The sequence below is a fragment of the Chlorocebus sabaeus genome, chromosome 12 (assembly GCF_047675955.1).
Source record: "Chlorocebus sabaeus isolate Y175 chromosome 12, mChlSab1.0.hap1, whole genome shotgun sequence".
Classification (NCBI taxonomy): Eukaryota; Metazoa; Chordata; class Mammalia; order Primates; family Cercopithecidae; genus Chlorocebus; species Chlorocebus sabaeus.
This window is the reverse complement of record NC_132915.1, coordinates 108053010-108069025: the sequence shown is the minus strand read 5'-3', so window position 1 is coordinate 108069025 and position 16016 is coordinate 108053010. Positions and strand designations below refer to the sequence as shown.

At 49.2% G+C, this 16016-nt stretch overlaps 1 protein-coding gene across 2 annotated transcripts in view; it reads right to left on the bottom strand.

The window, feature by feature from the left end:
• CFAP77 (cilia and flagella associated protein 77) overlaps nt 1-16016 on the bottom strand; it is a 166897-nt gene that overhangs the window by 72075 nt on the left and 78806 nt on the right. The window lies entirely within an intron of this gene.

Below are 16016 nucleotides of genomic sequence, written 5' to 3'. Positions count from 1 at the left end.
CAGGGGGAAGCTGAGGCACAGAAAGATCCGACAGGTTGCCTCAGGTCAAGCAGTAGGAAGTAGCACAGCTGGGACTGGAACCCAGGCTGGCTGCCCCCAGCTCATGCTCAGATCCACAAGCCAAAGAAGTGCCCACAGCCCCAGCTTCTTGGGGCTCCCTGGTGCCAGCAGGCCCCGGGGCCATTACTGAGAAGGGTAGGCTCCGCTGCTCCTCCCACAGGTCACAGGCCGCAAGCCACAGGCTGTGGACTCAAAGTCACAGGGTGTTACATTTCCTGGGATCTCTCCACTCTGGCCACACCAAAGACTGTCCAGAGGGTCTGGTGGGCTCTGGCCTCACTGTCTCCTGCCATCTCGTCTATATCCCCATCTCTCCAGCTCCCACAGGGTGGGTGCTGAGAGGTAGAGAGATGGTCAAGGACCACCCAGCGTGGCTCGTCACTGCCTCTGGAATAAACCCCCCCCTCTGCTGGCAGTCCAGGTCCTGCACCCTCCAACCCCACCCAGCCCTGTGGCTTTGCCTCCCAGACTCCCCCATGGCCCCCCTGTTGAGACAGACGAACCCACTCCCCCCTTGTCTGAAGGACCGCAGGCATCCCAGCCGCCTCCATTGCTCTTTCCTCAAGGCCCACCCTTACTGGTCCTTATTCTTCAAGCCCTGTCTCTGTCAGAAGCTCTTGGGACCCCTGGGTTCACCATGGCTCACCCTTGTCTGAATGCCAGTGACTCTGACTATCTATTCTCTTCATTTGGGGCTTAGAACTTGCTACCTTCTCAGTTTCCATAAATGCACATGCAGACCCCCCGCCTGGATTACACACTCCTATCCAGCCAGAGCCATGGCTCCTATTACCTTCTTTTTCCCTGTTGACATACAGCAGGTGCACAATAAATGCCTGATATTAAAAACCACTTCCTCTGGGAAGCCTTCCCAGATTGGCATCAGTCCTAGACAAGCCTCCTTATTATATGGTGGCACCACAGCGGCCTCAGCCTACCTTCACGGCACTTACAAAATGACAGGGTAGTACCCGTGGTAGTGTGGATGGAGTTGACAACATCATGCTGAGAAGCCAGACACAGAGCACTGCCGCATCCTGCATGATTCCATCTATATGAAATGTCCAGAACAGGCAAATCCAGAGACAGAAAGTAGCTTCGTGGTTGCCAGGGCTGGGGACAGGTGGGGGAAGGGATGGAATGATTGTAGCTGTGATGGCTAAGGGGCGTTCTTTGGGGAGTGATGAAAATGTTTTAAAAATGATTGCGGTGATGGTGTCACAACTCTGTGAATATATTAAAAGCCATTGAATTCTACATTTTAAATGGGTGAATTGTAGGGAATGTGAATTACATCTCAAATAAAATTACAAAGTACTGTACTTAAGTCATTCATTGCATAATGATCAGTTTAATGTCTGCCTTCCCTCATGAGCCTGTGAGCCCCACAAGGAAAGGGATCCAATCTTTATTTTTTAAGGTTATTTTTAAAAAACGGACTTTATATTTTACAGAAGTTTTAGGTTCACAACAGAAGTGAGCAGAAGGTATGGAGATTTTTTGTATACCCCGTGAATCTTTACTCTCACTCTTCTTTTCCCAAGCCTCAGTGTAGAACAGATGCTAATAAATAGGGGTTGAATAAATGAGTGGGTAAAACACTATGTCTTCGTCAGCTCAGGCTGCCATAGCAAATTATCATTGACTGGGTGGCTTCAACAATAGACATTTATTTATCAAAGTCCTGGAGGCTGGGAAGTCCAAGATCTAGAAACCAACAGACCCAATGTCTTGGTGAGGGCTCTCTTCTTGGTTTGCATATGGCCGCCTTCTTGTTATATCTTCACGTGGCAGAGAGAAGAGAGAGTTAGCTTTCTTCCTCTTCATTTAAGGGCACAAATTCCATCATGAGGGCTCTGCTTCCATGACCTAATTGTCTCCTAAAAGACCCCCCTGCTAATGCCATCTCATCCAAAGTTAGGTTTTGAATTTTAGGGGTACACAGACGTGCAGTTCATCCAGCCTACTTTGAGACCATCGGCTCTTGTCTACACAACAGTTGATCATTTTTCTCCCTCTTCTTTTCCATCTCAAATCCCAGACCCCAGTGTCCCTCAGGAGTGATGGAGCTCTGAGTTTCAGGTGGGTGCATGGGGACCCTGCAGAGTGGTTTGTTTTGAATTCCTTCCATACTATGCTCTCTGAGTTACAGACAAAGCTCTGGCCTCTCATTTGTTTATGAAAATGATCCGGCCTCTCCAGTGACTGCCGGGGAAGTTAATTAAAATGTGACTTCTCTGGGAGAGACCCCGCCTCCCTCAGGGCAGGTGCAGGTGGGCAGAGTTCCAACTGGCAGGGGAATGACAGACAGACTCAGGAGCTGGCTGCCACCCTCAGGCGGGGGGCAAGGGAGCAGGCTTGTGCCTCAATCTCTGCTTTTTACTGTGGTTGCCTGGGAATCAATAACTGCTGAAACATGTGGAAGCTTTAGACTACAAAGAAAAAAAAATCCCAATGGGAGGTTTGCTCATACTTTCATTCCACAAATATTTCTTTTGTACCCACTCAGCGCTAAGCCCTCTGTGCTGGGAGTTCTAGGGTGAACAGATCAGACACACAGCCCTGCTCTTATGAAATTCACTGTCTTGCAAAAAGTACAGTTAAGCAATGGCAGTCATGTGCACCAGGGTATTTGATGTGGGAAACACAGAGTGCCCCTGGTTCTAAAAGTCTGTGAGTTTAAAGAGTGAGAGAAGATATCTGCAATATATATATCTTACAAAGGAATCTTATCCATCATATATAAAGAGTTACTACAAATCAATAAGAAAAAGGCAGATAATCCTATAGGAAAAAATGAGCAAAATACTTGAATAGGAACTTCTTTAAGAGGATGTCCCAATGGCCAAGACCCATATGTCGAAATGTCAACCTCTGGGAAATGCAAAGAAAAAAATTCAGTGTTATTGGTAAAGATGTGGGGCAACTGGAATACCCATGCACTTGGTGAAAGTGCAAACTGCTACAACCACTGTGGAAAGCTGTTTGGCAGTATCTCTTAAAGCTAAATATATGCCTGCCCCATAATCCAACAATTCCATCCTGGACATCCAGCAGAAATGAATGTGTACATCCACCCAAGAACATGTCTACAAATGCACATAGCAGCTCAATTCATGATAGTCAACTGCTAGAAACAACCCAAGTGGCCATGATAGGTGGATAAAAAATTCATGACATATTCATAACACAGAATACCCTACAGCAGTGGTCCTCAATCAGGGTGATAATGTGCCCTTGAGGACATCTGGCCATGTCTGGACACATTTTTGGTCATCATGGCTTGGGAGGGGCACTATCCTCCATCTCGTGGAGGAGCTATCTGTCCCTTGATGCCAACAATGCCCACAGAGATTAAGAAACTCAGAATGAGCTGGGTGCGGTGGCTCACGCCTGTAATCCCAGCCCTTTGGGAAGCCAAGACGAGCAGATAATTCGAGTCCGGGAGTTTGAGACCAACCTGGGCAATATGGCAAAACCCTATCTCTACAAAAAATGTAAAAATTAGCCAGGTGTGGTGGCGTGTGCCTGGGTTCCAGCTACTCAGGAGGCTGAGGTGGGAGAACCACTTGAACCGTGGTGGAGGTGGAGGGTGCAGTGAGCCGTGACTGAACCACTGTACTCCAGCCTGGGTGACAGAGCGAAAGCCTGTCAAAAAAAAAAAGGAAGAGAGAGAGAATGAAAGAGAGAGAAAGGAAGGAAGGAAGAGAGAGAGAGAAAGGAAGGAAGGAGGGAAAGAAGGAAGGAGAGAGGGAGGGAGAGAGGGAAGGAGGAAGGAAGGAAGGAAGGAAGGGAGGGAGGGAAAGGAAAGGAGAAGGGAAAGGAAAGGAAAGGAAAAGAAAGAAGGAAGGGAGGGAGGGAGAAAGGAAGGAAGGAAGGAGAGAGGGAGGGAAGGAGGGAGGGAAGGAGGAAGGAAGGAAGGGAGGGAGGAAGGGAAGGGAAGGGAAAGGAAAGGAAGGAAAGAATGGAAAGGAGAGGGAGAGGGAGGGAGGGAGGGAGGGAGGGAGGAAGGAAGGAGGGGAAAGGAAAGGAGAAAGGAAAGGAAAGGAAAAGAAAGAAGGAAGGAAGGGAGAGAGAAAGGAAGGAAGGAAGGAGAGAGGGAGGGAAGGAGGGAGGGAAGGAGGAAGGAAGGAAGGAAGGAAGGAAGGAAGGAAGGAAGGAAGGAAGGAAGGAAGGAAGGAAGGAAGGAAGGAAGGAAGGGAGGGAAAGGAAAGGAAAGGAAAGGAAAGGAATGGGAAGGAGAGGGAGGGAGGGAGGGAGGGAGGGAGGAAGGAAGGAAGGAAGGAAGGAATGAAGGAAGGAAGGAAGGAGAGAGAGAAGGAAAGAAAGAAAGAAAGAAAGAAAGAAAGAAAGAAAGAAAAAGAGAAAGAAAGAAAGAAAGAAAAAGAAAGAAGAAAAGAAAAGAAAGGAAAGGAAAGGGAAGGAAGGAAGGAAGGGGAAAACAAGAAAGAAAAAGAAAGGAGGGAAGGAAGGAAGGAAAAGAGAAGAAAGAAACTCTGAAAATGAAAGAACATTACTGTGGGCCACCACATATGTGGTCCTTACACAGTGTGGCGTGAAGGAAGCCAGACACACAGAGGTGCGCTGCTCCACACAGATGCAGCCAGACACCAGCAGAACTCATCTCTGGGTTTAGAAGTCAGGAGTGCAGGACCCCCGGGTTGGGGCAGTGACTGAAGATAGCACCGGGGGCTTTACGGGTCATGATGTTGTTGACCCGATGTGTGCCCTTCACACTGTACCCGCTGCCTGCTGCCCTCCCCCAGGAGCCATTCATCTATGACTGTGTCTGCCAGCCCTTTCCCCCAACCCCTTGCTGACGGAGCAATGTGCTCTCTGTCCACACTGGAGACCCAGCTTCACATGAGAACTGCATGAACACAGGCACCAGATAAACCACAGCAACAACAACACAATGACTTTTTTTTTTTCCAAAGGGATTCTCTGGTCTACGTTTCTGAGACTAGAGAGTCTCATCCTGAAATCCCCAAAAATGCCCATAGCAGTGTTTTTCTCATCTCCCAGGACTTTTCCAGACCGTAGTGTCGCCTGGAAGGATGAAGCGGAACTTCCCAGGAATTCAGCCGAGAAGCAGATTTGGACACTCAGAGAAGCCCTATCAACCTCTCGGTCTTCCGCCCTGGCGCCTGGACTTCCTTCCCTCTTGGGCAGGCTACACTACACCGCAGTGTCAGAGAGGGTCACGGGTAGGAAACTCCAGGGATCCCTGGGCCTCACTTGGGCGCAGCTGGAGGCCACCAATGGGGCTTTGTGAGGACTCCTGCATGCAAAGCGCAATAAAGCAAAGCACAATCAAATGAGCATGGCTGTGTCCGCCCAGGCTGGAGCCGCGGGAGTCCTCGGCAACCTTCCCCTCTATTCCTGGCCCTAGATACCTCCATGGCCTGAAATCCCACTGTCCACAATTCCAGTCCTTTAGGTGCAAGTACAGCGTGTCTCAGAGTCCCTTTGTTCGCGTGCAAATGCCCTAGACAAGCAGCACATCCACCTATTACCAGCTCATCTGCCCCACAAGACAGACTAACTGGACACCCACCTGGCCATGTACTCATCAAACATCTATAATCCTGGCATCTGTGCGCCCGGCTCCCCTGTTACTGCCAATTCACAAAACAATCCTGCAACGTGATGTAACCACCATGTCAATTTCACAGGTATGGAAAAGAAGGCACGGACAGCTGGAGGGCCCTGACTGCTCAAAGCCATACAGCTGAGCGGCCAAGGCGGGTCTGAGCCCACATCTAACTCCACAGTCTTTGTTGCCTCCTACTTCATGAGCCGGCATTTAGCATAGATGGCCTGGGCTTGATTGTCTTTTCGTGCGCACAGACCTCATCTCTACAGGTGGGGTTTGGCTCATATGGAACAGGTGAGTCTTGACTTCCTGGTCTTCTCTGCCCCACGCAATGGTGCACAGCACAGTGCCTTACACACAGGAGAACCCCAGGTAAAGTCTGCTGTTTTTGTTGTTGTCATTTTGTTCTTTTGTTTTGCGGGGGGTTCTTTTTTGAGACTGAGTCTTGCTCCATGGCCTAGGCTGGAGTACAGGGGCACAATCACAGCTTGCTACAGCCTCGACATTCCAGGCTCAAGTGATCCTCCCACCTCAGCCTCCAGAGTATCTAGAACTACAGGCCCACATCACCACTCCCAGATAATGTTTAAATTATTTGTAGAGATGGGGTCTCACTGTGTTGCCCAGGCGGGTCTCGAACTCCTGGCCTCAAGCAATCCTCCTGCCTTGGCCTCCCAAAGTGCTGAGATTATGGGAGTGAGCCACCATGCCTGGCAAAAGTCCACTGTTCAATATATAGACTGAGGTTCATGGGAAGAGCTATCCCTTCAGAAAACTTAACAGTAAGTCCTCACTCAACATCATCAATATGTTTTTGGAAATTGCAACTTTAAGCAAAACAATGTATAAGAAACCCAATTTTAACGTAGGCTAATAGATAACAAGAATTAAGTTCCTATGGCACAATCTGGTCACAAAAACATCACCAAACTCAATAACCACCAAAATACTTCTAATATTGAATATTTATATAAATGTGAGCTATCCATACATTCAAGAAAGATTAATAAAAACAAATAAGATCATTATTTACCCAGTTTGGGGGGAATCCATGAGTGACAGCAGAGTGGTAATGGGTTAAATCAAGGAATAAATGTTTACAAAGTCAAAATTGCCAAGAGCCCCTCCTACGACTATGCAGGTAAAAAACAAACATCATCAATCCGAAGGGCTTGCTGAGCGCTTTTCTATGCTTTGTCCACAGTCGTGCATTTGTATGATGATCATATACAGAACTTTACAGATTTTGAGACGGAGTTTCGCTCTTGTTGCCCAGGCTGGAGTGCAATGGCACAATCTTGGCTCACTGCAACCTCCGCCTCCCGGGTTCAAGTGATTCTCTTGCCTCAGCCTCCTGAGTAGCTGGGAATACAGGTGTGCACCACCACACCCAGCTAATTTTGTATTTTTGGTAGAGACGGGGTTTCTCCATGTTGGTCTGGCTGGTTTGGAACTCCTGACCTCAAGTGATCTGCCCGCCTCGGCCTCCCAAAATGCTGGGATTACAGGAGTGAGCCACCATGCCCAGCCACAGATTTTTGTTTTAATACTTTGTACTCGGCCAGGCGCGGTGGCACAAGCCTGTAATCCCAGCACTTTGGGAGGCCGAGACGGGCGGATCACGAGGTCAGGAGATCGAGACCATCCTGGCTAACTAACACGGTGAAACCCCGTCTCTACTAAAAAATACAAAAAACTAGCTGGGCGAGGTGGCGGCGCCTGTAGTCCCAGCTACTCGGGAGGCTGAGGCAGGAGAATGGCGGGAACCCAGGGGGCGGAGCTTGCAGTGAGCCGAGATCGCGCCACTGCACTCCAGCCTGGGCGACAGAGCGAGACTCCGTCTCCAAAAAAAAAAAAAAAAAAAAAAAAAAAAAAATACTTTGTACTCATTTGTTCATTCGTGTTTCCGGTCCACTTATTTCGGTTCAGAGTTGCGAGTGGCGGGAACCTGTCCCAGCAGCTCAGGACACCTGGCAGGCACCGACCCAGGACAGGGCGCCATCCCATCGCAGGGCGCACCCACACACACCCATGCCCACTCATACTGGGACCATTAGATGCGCCAGTTCACTAATGCGCACACCTCTGGGATGTGGAAGGAAACCAGAGTGCCTGGAGAAAAACCCATGCAGACATAGGAAGAACATGCAGACGCCATGCAGACAGTGGCTCCAGTTGGACATTGATATCTTTTCTCATCAACTTTGTAACAATGTTGAACAAAATGACGGAGGAGCTGCTGTTCAGGACTAAAGTGACTGGGACCCAGGCAGATGTCTTGACTGGGTTGGGCGAAGGGTAGCCAGGAAAAGAAAGACACGTACAGATCTTGAATTGGCATTTTGGGAAGAACAGACCTGAAGAAGTTTCCAGAGGTAGACAGGGTGGGCAAGAGAGCCAAGGGGAGTTAGTGCAGGGAGCGGCATGGAGCCAGAGGTGGGAGGGCCCAGTGCTGACCCTTGGCCTCCTTCCCCAGCTTGTTCAGTGGGACCTTCTAGAAGCCTACAGAGAAAAGCTGCCTGTCAGAGGGGTGGTCTCTGGGCATCTCAGGGGGGCTGTGTGAAGCCTGCTATGAACCTACAGACAGAGGCACTCAGAGGTGCTCCTGACCCTGAACTTTCAGACACAGGCAAGCAGGTTGTGACAGACGTCTGAGTTCAGCTGCCATCAAAACACAGGGGCACCTGAGGCTTGATGGTCACCAGCTTTTCCACGGTGCTATGGTCTGAATGTTTTTGCCACCTCCAAACTCATGCTGAAACTTAATCCAAATGAGACAGTGTCCAGGGGTGTGGCCTTTAGGGGGTGGTTGGGTCATGAGGGCTCTCCACTCATGGGGGAATAGGTGCCCTTATAAGAGGCCTTGGTGGAGGGAGTTCGCCCTTTTGATCCCCTTCTGTCCATCTGCCATGTGAGGATACAACATTCGTCACCACCCCGGGGGATACTGCAACAAGGCATCATCTTGGAAGCAAAGACTAGGCTCTCACCAGACACAGAAACCACCAGCGCATTGATCTTGAGCTCCCAGCCCCTGGAACGGTGGGAAACAAATTTCTATTCTTTCTATATTGCCCCATCTCAGGTATTTTGTTACAGCAGCACAAACACACTAGGACGCTTGGTAACCTCACTCTGACATCCATGAAACAGATGAGACTGAGTCCCAAATCTCAGCTCTGATCAGCCACCCAGGACCCCATCAGCCTACCCCACCAGCCCAGGCCAGGATGAGACGTGGCCATGTGCAGAGACAAAAGGGGTCTCCCAGACAGGTCCCAAACTGGAATGTGCAAAGGTCCTGGGGCAGTGGGTGTGGCCTGGCTATGGGGCCGTGTGGAGGCTGAGATCACCCCTTTACAGATGGGAAAACTGAAGCTTAAAGAGGTTCACGCTTTTCCAACACCACCCAGATAGTCAATAGAAGAGCTGGGGTTAAACTTACCTCTCCTGGACATCACACCTCTGTGCTTAACCCCCAGCCATCCCCCAATTCTCACAACAACTCTATAAGGGAGGCCATGGTATCCCCACTGGACAAGCAAGGAGCCAAGGTTCAGAAAGGGAAGAGACCCCTTTCAGCCCTCACAATCCTTGCGCTTCTCATTTCTTATGTCTGAATTTTTAAAACATCTTGTGCAAAATCCACAAGGTCTTTGAAGAGGCACACCTTAGTTTTGCACAACAGGGAACTTTGAAAGGTTGGAGGCTATTTTAATATGGTCCACTAGCTGGAATCCCTTGTCAATGAGGTGTTGGAATTAAGAGGCAAATGGAGAAAAATCCCAGCTCCGAGTCTGACCACCTCTCCCTCCTCAGCTGCCTTCAAACCGCCTTTTTCTGAGTTTCCTCCATCACAAAGTGGCTTGGCTGGAATACAGCTCTGGGTGACAGCTGTCCCCATCAGCAGACAGCTTCATTAAACCTCATTAAGATGTCACTCCTCTCTGCCTTATTTCCCATCTCTCAGCTCTAATTAAAACCATCGCTTTCCCCGTCCCAGGGGGTCCTGGGATTCTCCGGGCTCCTCCTGCAATATCAGCTCCCTCCACTCCCCATCATGAAGGACCAGGCCCTGGAAACCCACGCTGGGAACCAAGCTGGGCAGGCAGCCCTGGCGCCCGGAAGCCCCCTCGGAGCAGCCTGTCGCTGTGAGAACTACTGGGGTTAGCTAGAGGCAGGTGCAGGTAGCGTTTCCCACAGGCTTTGATCCGAAACTACCTGGGACCCAGGAACGAAGGTCTCTAGACCTGGAGCTTCACCAAAGCCCATTTGCATGGTACAACTTCTTCAAAACACGTGACCCAGCCTTGCAACTCAAGTATAATCATTTCCCACCCAATCTATTTTTTTTTCCCCTTAACTAGCCCTCATTTCTTATTGCAAAACAGGTGCGCCTCTTAAAAGACCTTGTGGATTTTGCACGAGATATCTTAAAAATCCAGACATAAGAAATGAGAAACGAAGAGGCGAAAAGGAGGGAAGCCAGCTGGCTTTGTTGCTGAGACAGCCTCGGATCTTAGTCCAGACAAACGGGCCAGTGGTCACTTCCAAAGTGGCAGGTTTTCTCTCAGGGAGTTCCATGCGTGAGTTTCAGACCCACCAAAGATGCTCATTCCATCACGAGCAAGCCCCTCAAAGAAATCAATCACTCCTCACTTTCTGGCAACCACACATAGTGTAGCTCATTAACCCTCTAGCCCTGCGTCTAAACTAAATGAATGTTTGCTCGACAGTTGAAAAGCCTCCACTCGCTCTCCTGCATTCTGTTAAAGCGCAGTTATGTGAAATCCCATTGCCTGGTAGTTATTAAATAAATATCTGTACATAGCTAGACCCATGCATACATACGCACACGCATACTATTGTGCTCATGGAGGGGTAGTTCATTATTGTAAAACAACTTAAGATCCTCGAATGAAAAGCACAATATAAATGCAAATTGTGATCATTATTAGCATAGAGGATATTTATTTATTTCCATAATGAGAACCTCAGATAAACAATCATGTAAAATAAGGTGCATTATGCATCAAAGGGCTCAGGCATTCTCTTAGAAGCCCGATGCTTTGAACCCTGTGCATTGTGTGAGCGTCAGTTGAACATTGCATAATGATATGAAAAAGCCACGCATGAGAAGACCACATCCATGTGTGATCAAAGGCGTATAAATAATGTCAAGTGAAAAAAAAAAAAAAACACAGCCGGATTCAAAATTCTACATAGACTACTGTTACGACCACGTTAAAAACCAAAAAAAAAAAAAAAAAAAAAAAGCATTAAAAAAATACTGGAAGGAAACCCAGCCCCGTAACTGTGGTGTGTGAGGACGTGTGTTTACAGATGTGGGCCCTTTTTTTGGTAGTGAGGTTTTACTTTTATAATTTAAAAAGGCACACGACAGAGTTAAGTTATATGTTTCTATTTTATCTATGAAAAAGTCTCTTCTGTGTCATTGCAATTCTGCTGGGGTTTATAATGGGGGCTAAGATGACAGCTGGTGGCTGGGGCCCGGGGGTCACGGAGGAGAATTTGGTAGCTGGCATACTAATTCACGCAGAGCTGAGTTGGACTCCCAGCTCTGCCACTTCCCGTGTGATCTTGGGCAAGTCCCTCGCCTTGTCTGGTCTTCTCTTTCCTCACCTGCAAAACCTCCGGAGGTTGTATGTAGAGTGTTTCATGGCACCTGGCCCAGGAGGTTGCTCAGTAAAGGATGGTTTCTGTTACTGCTGTCTTATTGTTAAGACTGCCATAGCAGCTCCCAGCTCGGGTCCAAAGGGAGCCGCGGACCGTGGGGAGCCCCTCCAGGCGTCCTCATGCCTGCCCCGCCACCCAGTCCAGCCCTGTCTGGTTCCCACGGCCCGGGGCTGCCTGCGCTCTGCCGCCTGCCTGGTCCCCGCTCCCCGGGGCAGCCCGGCCTCTCTTCCCGCTGCCTGCTCTGTTCTGGCGGCTGATGTATGGCCCTTGCCGTGTGAGGTGGTCACGGTGACAGGGCCCCAGCATTCCTTCCCCTCCCCCTCGACAGCTTGAAATCAGGTCCTTCATTTGCATTTACATGATCTCGCTGTGCAGCTTATGAGATCGAGAGATTTATTTGCTACTTAGCTTGATGTTTGATTACACCCGGAGAAGGCAGCGAGCAGCGAGGTGCGGGGATGCATCCGCTCCGAGTCCACGGCCTCTGGGGGCCGGTAACTCAACAGCAGGTTTAGGGGAATGAGGAGGAAATGCGCAGCGTTTTGACAAAAGGCGAACGTGAGAGGTGGCAAGGAACTAATACCTCGATGGGATATATTTTTTTAAAGAGCAATAAAAACTGGCTAGGTATCATCTGAGATTATGAACACAGCCAAGGCACTCGCAGGAGGCAGTTCACCGTCCTGGGGAAGGAACTCCTAGAAACTTCTCCTTCTGAGCAAAATCTGAAGTTCCCAAAAGAGATGATGCCTCTGATTAAGAGGAGGTGTGTGGGCCGGGCGCGGTGGCTCAAGCCTGTAATCCCAGGACTTTGGGAGGCCGAGGCAGGCAGATCACGAGGTCAGGAGATGGAGACCATCCTGGCTAACACGGTGAAACCCCATCTCTACTAAAAATACCAAAAAAAAAAAAAAAAAAAAAAAAAACTAGCCAGGCGTGGTGGTGGACGCCTGTGGTACCCGCTACTCTGGAGGCTGAGGCAGGAGAATGTCCTGAACCCTGGAGGCGGAGCTTGCAGTGAGCCAAGATCCCGCCACTGCACTCTAGCCTGGGCGACAGAGCGAGACTCCGTCTCAAAATAAATAAATAAATAAAAAGAGGAGGTATGTGTTCTCAAATCCTAGCACCTGGGCTGACATCAGCTCGGTAAATGACACCTGCGTGCTCGTCACCTGTTTACGAAAACTACCTGGGCCCTGATTCCTTGTCTGTAAAATGGGAAAACGATACCCCCTCTTTGGTCTGTGGTTAGATGATCTCTGCACCTTGGTGGACGTGGAGTAAGTGCCCAATAAATGGGAGCTGTTCTGGGGACAACAGGCTGTTTTCTGAAGGAACAGAGGGATGAAGCTCACGGCCACGATGGAGGGCAATCACTCGGTGTCCTACTTTGCAGTCAAGTGTCACTTATCTGTTTGGTGGGTTATCCACTGCATAGGGTTTCATTCCAGCCACCCGCCGGCCAGCTCCCGCTGCTCACAGCTGGGGCGTGCTCAAGGAAGGCAAACTCATTTTCATAACAGTCTGAGCCTGGCATAATTAGGAGCAGAGATCCGCCGCTGCCAGCCTCTACCCTGTCACACTGCAATCCAAACAGAAACCAACTGGCGCATGATCGGGACATGACAGTTTAGTGATTAAGAACATGAGCTTGGGGGCCGAGCCACCCGAATTAGAACTCTGGCTTCTCAAGTCTGCGTGACCTTGGGCAAGTTCTAATGCTTGAACTCCGAGTCTCGGTTTCCTTACAGTAGGTATCATGAGAGCCTCCAGCTCGGAGGGTGGCAGAGCATTTCACAATGTAGGCAGAGTTCTCAGCAGAGGGCCTGGAAGCTTCTTAATAAAAAGTAGATATACCACCTACTGGCCACTGTTAGACTCTGCTATTTTGAATGACTAGCAGCTCCGTCTCCATTTGTGTGAATAGAGAACGAGTTATGTAATTAACACATCTGCTTGACTGTTCCTCAAAAAGTTAAAGATGAGGGCCAGGCGACGTGGCTCTCGGTTCGAGACGAGCCTGGCCAACATGGTGAAACCCCGTCTCTACTAAAAATAAAAAACTTAGCTGGGCGTGCTGGTGCATGCCTGTAGTCCCAGTTGCAGGAGAGGCTGAAGCAGGAGAATCGCTTGAACCCGGGAGGTAGAGGCTGCAGTGAGCCAAGAGCATGCCACTGCACTCCAGCCTGGGTGACAGAGCAAGACGCCATCAGAAAGAAAAAGGAAAGAAAAGAAAGAGAGAAAGAAAGAAAGAAGAGAGAGAGAGAGAGAGAGAGAGAGAGAGAAAGAAAGAAAGAAAGAAAGAAAGAAAGAAAGAAAGAAAGAAAAGAAAAGAAAGAGAAAGAGAGAGAGAGAAAGAAAGGAAGGAAGAAAGAAAGAAAGAGAAAGAGAGAGAGAGAGAAAGGAAGAAAGAAAGAAAGAAAGAAAGAAAGAAAGAAAGAAAGAAAAAAAGAAAAAGAAAGAGAAAGAGAGAGAGAGAAAGAAAGAAAGAAAGAAAGAAAGAAAGAAAGAAAGAAAGAAAGAAAGAAAGAAAGAAAGAAAAGAAAAGAAAGAGAAGGAAGGAAGGAAGGAAGGAAGGAAGGAAAGAAGGAAGGAAGAAAGAAATGAAATTACCCTATATGACCCAGCAATGCCACTTCTAGTGATACACCAAAGGAATTGAAAAGAGGTGTTCATGTATGCAACTACTATGTACCCACAAAAATTAACAACAACAACAACAACAAAAAGAAAACAGGCATTCAAATGCATGTACCTGTATGTTCATAGCAGCGTTATTCACAATAGCCAACAGACAAAAACCACACAGTGTCCTAATGAGTGAATAAACAAGGTGTGGCACATCCGCACAATGGAATATTATTCAGCCGTAACCGGGAATGAAGCACTGATCCATGTTACAGTGTAGATGGAAACTGAAAGCATTATGCTAAGGAAAAGAATCCAGGCCGGGCGCGGTGGCTCACGCCTGTAATCCCAGCACTTTGGGAGGCTGAGGTGGGCAGATCATGAGGTCAGGAGATCGAGACCATCCTGGCTAACACGGTGAAACCCCGTCTCTACTAAAAATACAAAAAATTAGCCAGGCGTGGCGGCGGGTGCCTGTAGTCCCAGCTACTCAGGAGGTTGAGGCAGAAGAATGGCGTGAACCCGGGAGGCAGAGCTTGCAGTGAGCCGAGATCGTGCCACTGCACTCCAGCCTGGGGGACAGAGTGAGACTCCGACTCAAAAAAAAAAATCCAGACAGGCACAAAAGGCCATGTGTATGAACCCATTTAAAATGTCCAAATAGGTCAATCCGAAGAGACAGAAAGCAGAGGTGGTTGCCTGCAGCTGGAGGGAGGGAAGGGGAAGTGACTGGTCTCGGGCACAGAGCTTCCTTCTGGGGTGATGAAATGTCTTGGAACTAGAGATGGGTGATGGTTGTACAACATTGTGAATATAGTCAATGCCACTGAACTGCACACTTGAAAATGGCTGATGGTTGATTTTATGTGAATCTCACATAAAAAGAAAAATTAGGCCGGGTGCAGTGGCTCATGCCTGTAATCCCAGCACTTTGGGAGGCTGAGATGGGCAGATCGCTTGAGGTCAGGAGTTTGAGACCAGCCTGACCAACAGGGAGAAACCCTATCTCTATTAAAATTCAGAAAAAATTAGCCAGGTGTGGTGGCGGAAACCTGTAATTCCAGCTACTCAGGAGGCTGAGGCAGGAGAATCCCTTGAACCCAGGAGGTGGAGGTTTCAGTGAGCCGAGATCGCACCACTGCACTCCAGTCTGGGCAACAGAGTGAGGCTCTGTCTCAAAAAAAAAAAAAAAAAAAAAGATAATACCTCCACAGGAAGGAGATGCCATGGTTCCTGTCGAGCAATTTAGGAAACTCCTTCTCCCTTAAGGATGGGAAGACGGGAGAGGAAAGACATGCAGACGAAGTGATCACAGTAGGACAACGTGCTTTGAAAATGTGGCTCAGTCCTGAGGAGACTGTGCTCTCTTCTGAGACCGTGCTGAGGTGGGCATGGGGTGGGGAGTGGGCCCTGGGCTGGGAAGGATAGTGAAGGCCATTTCCATCCGAGTCTTGCTGTTCTGACAGTCCATATGGTGAGAGCTGGGGGAGCATGTCTGAAACCATGAAACTAGATGGATCCCGTTTCACGGTGTGGCCCCCTTTGCTTGCCATGGCCTCACTGTTGAAAGGCTGCAGGGGGGAGGGAGGAGCGCACTGGACTGTGAGTCGGGAGACCCAGGTGTCAGTCCGTGTCAGCCTCGTCTGCACTGGGGGCACGGGAAAGGATGGGTGGCTGCCGCAGAGCCCCACAACCCCTCGGGGGTCAGAGGACCTCAGGGGCTCAATGCCCCTTGTCCTGAGCCAGTTGGGTGGCCACTCTAATATATGCTTTATGTATGGGGGTCTCCAAGTCAGGGCTCTTTGGAAGGGTGCATTTGTTGTTGCTGTTGCTTTGTTTTTTTGTTTTGAGACGGAGTTTTGCTCTTGTTGCCCAGGCTGGAGTGCAATGGCACGACCTTGGCTCACTGCAACCTCTGCCTCCAGGGTTCGAGTGATTCTCCTGTCTCAGCCTCCCGAGTAGCTGGGATTACAGGCATGCACCACCACACCCGGCTAATTTTCTATTTTTAGTAGAGAGGGTGTTTCTCCCTGTT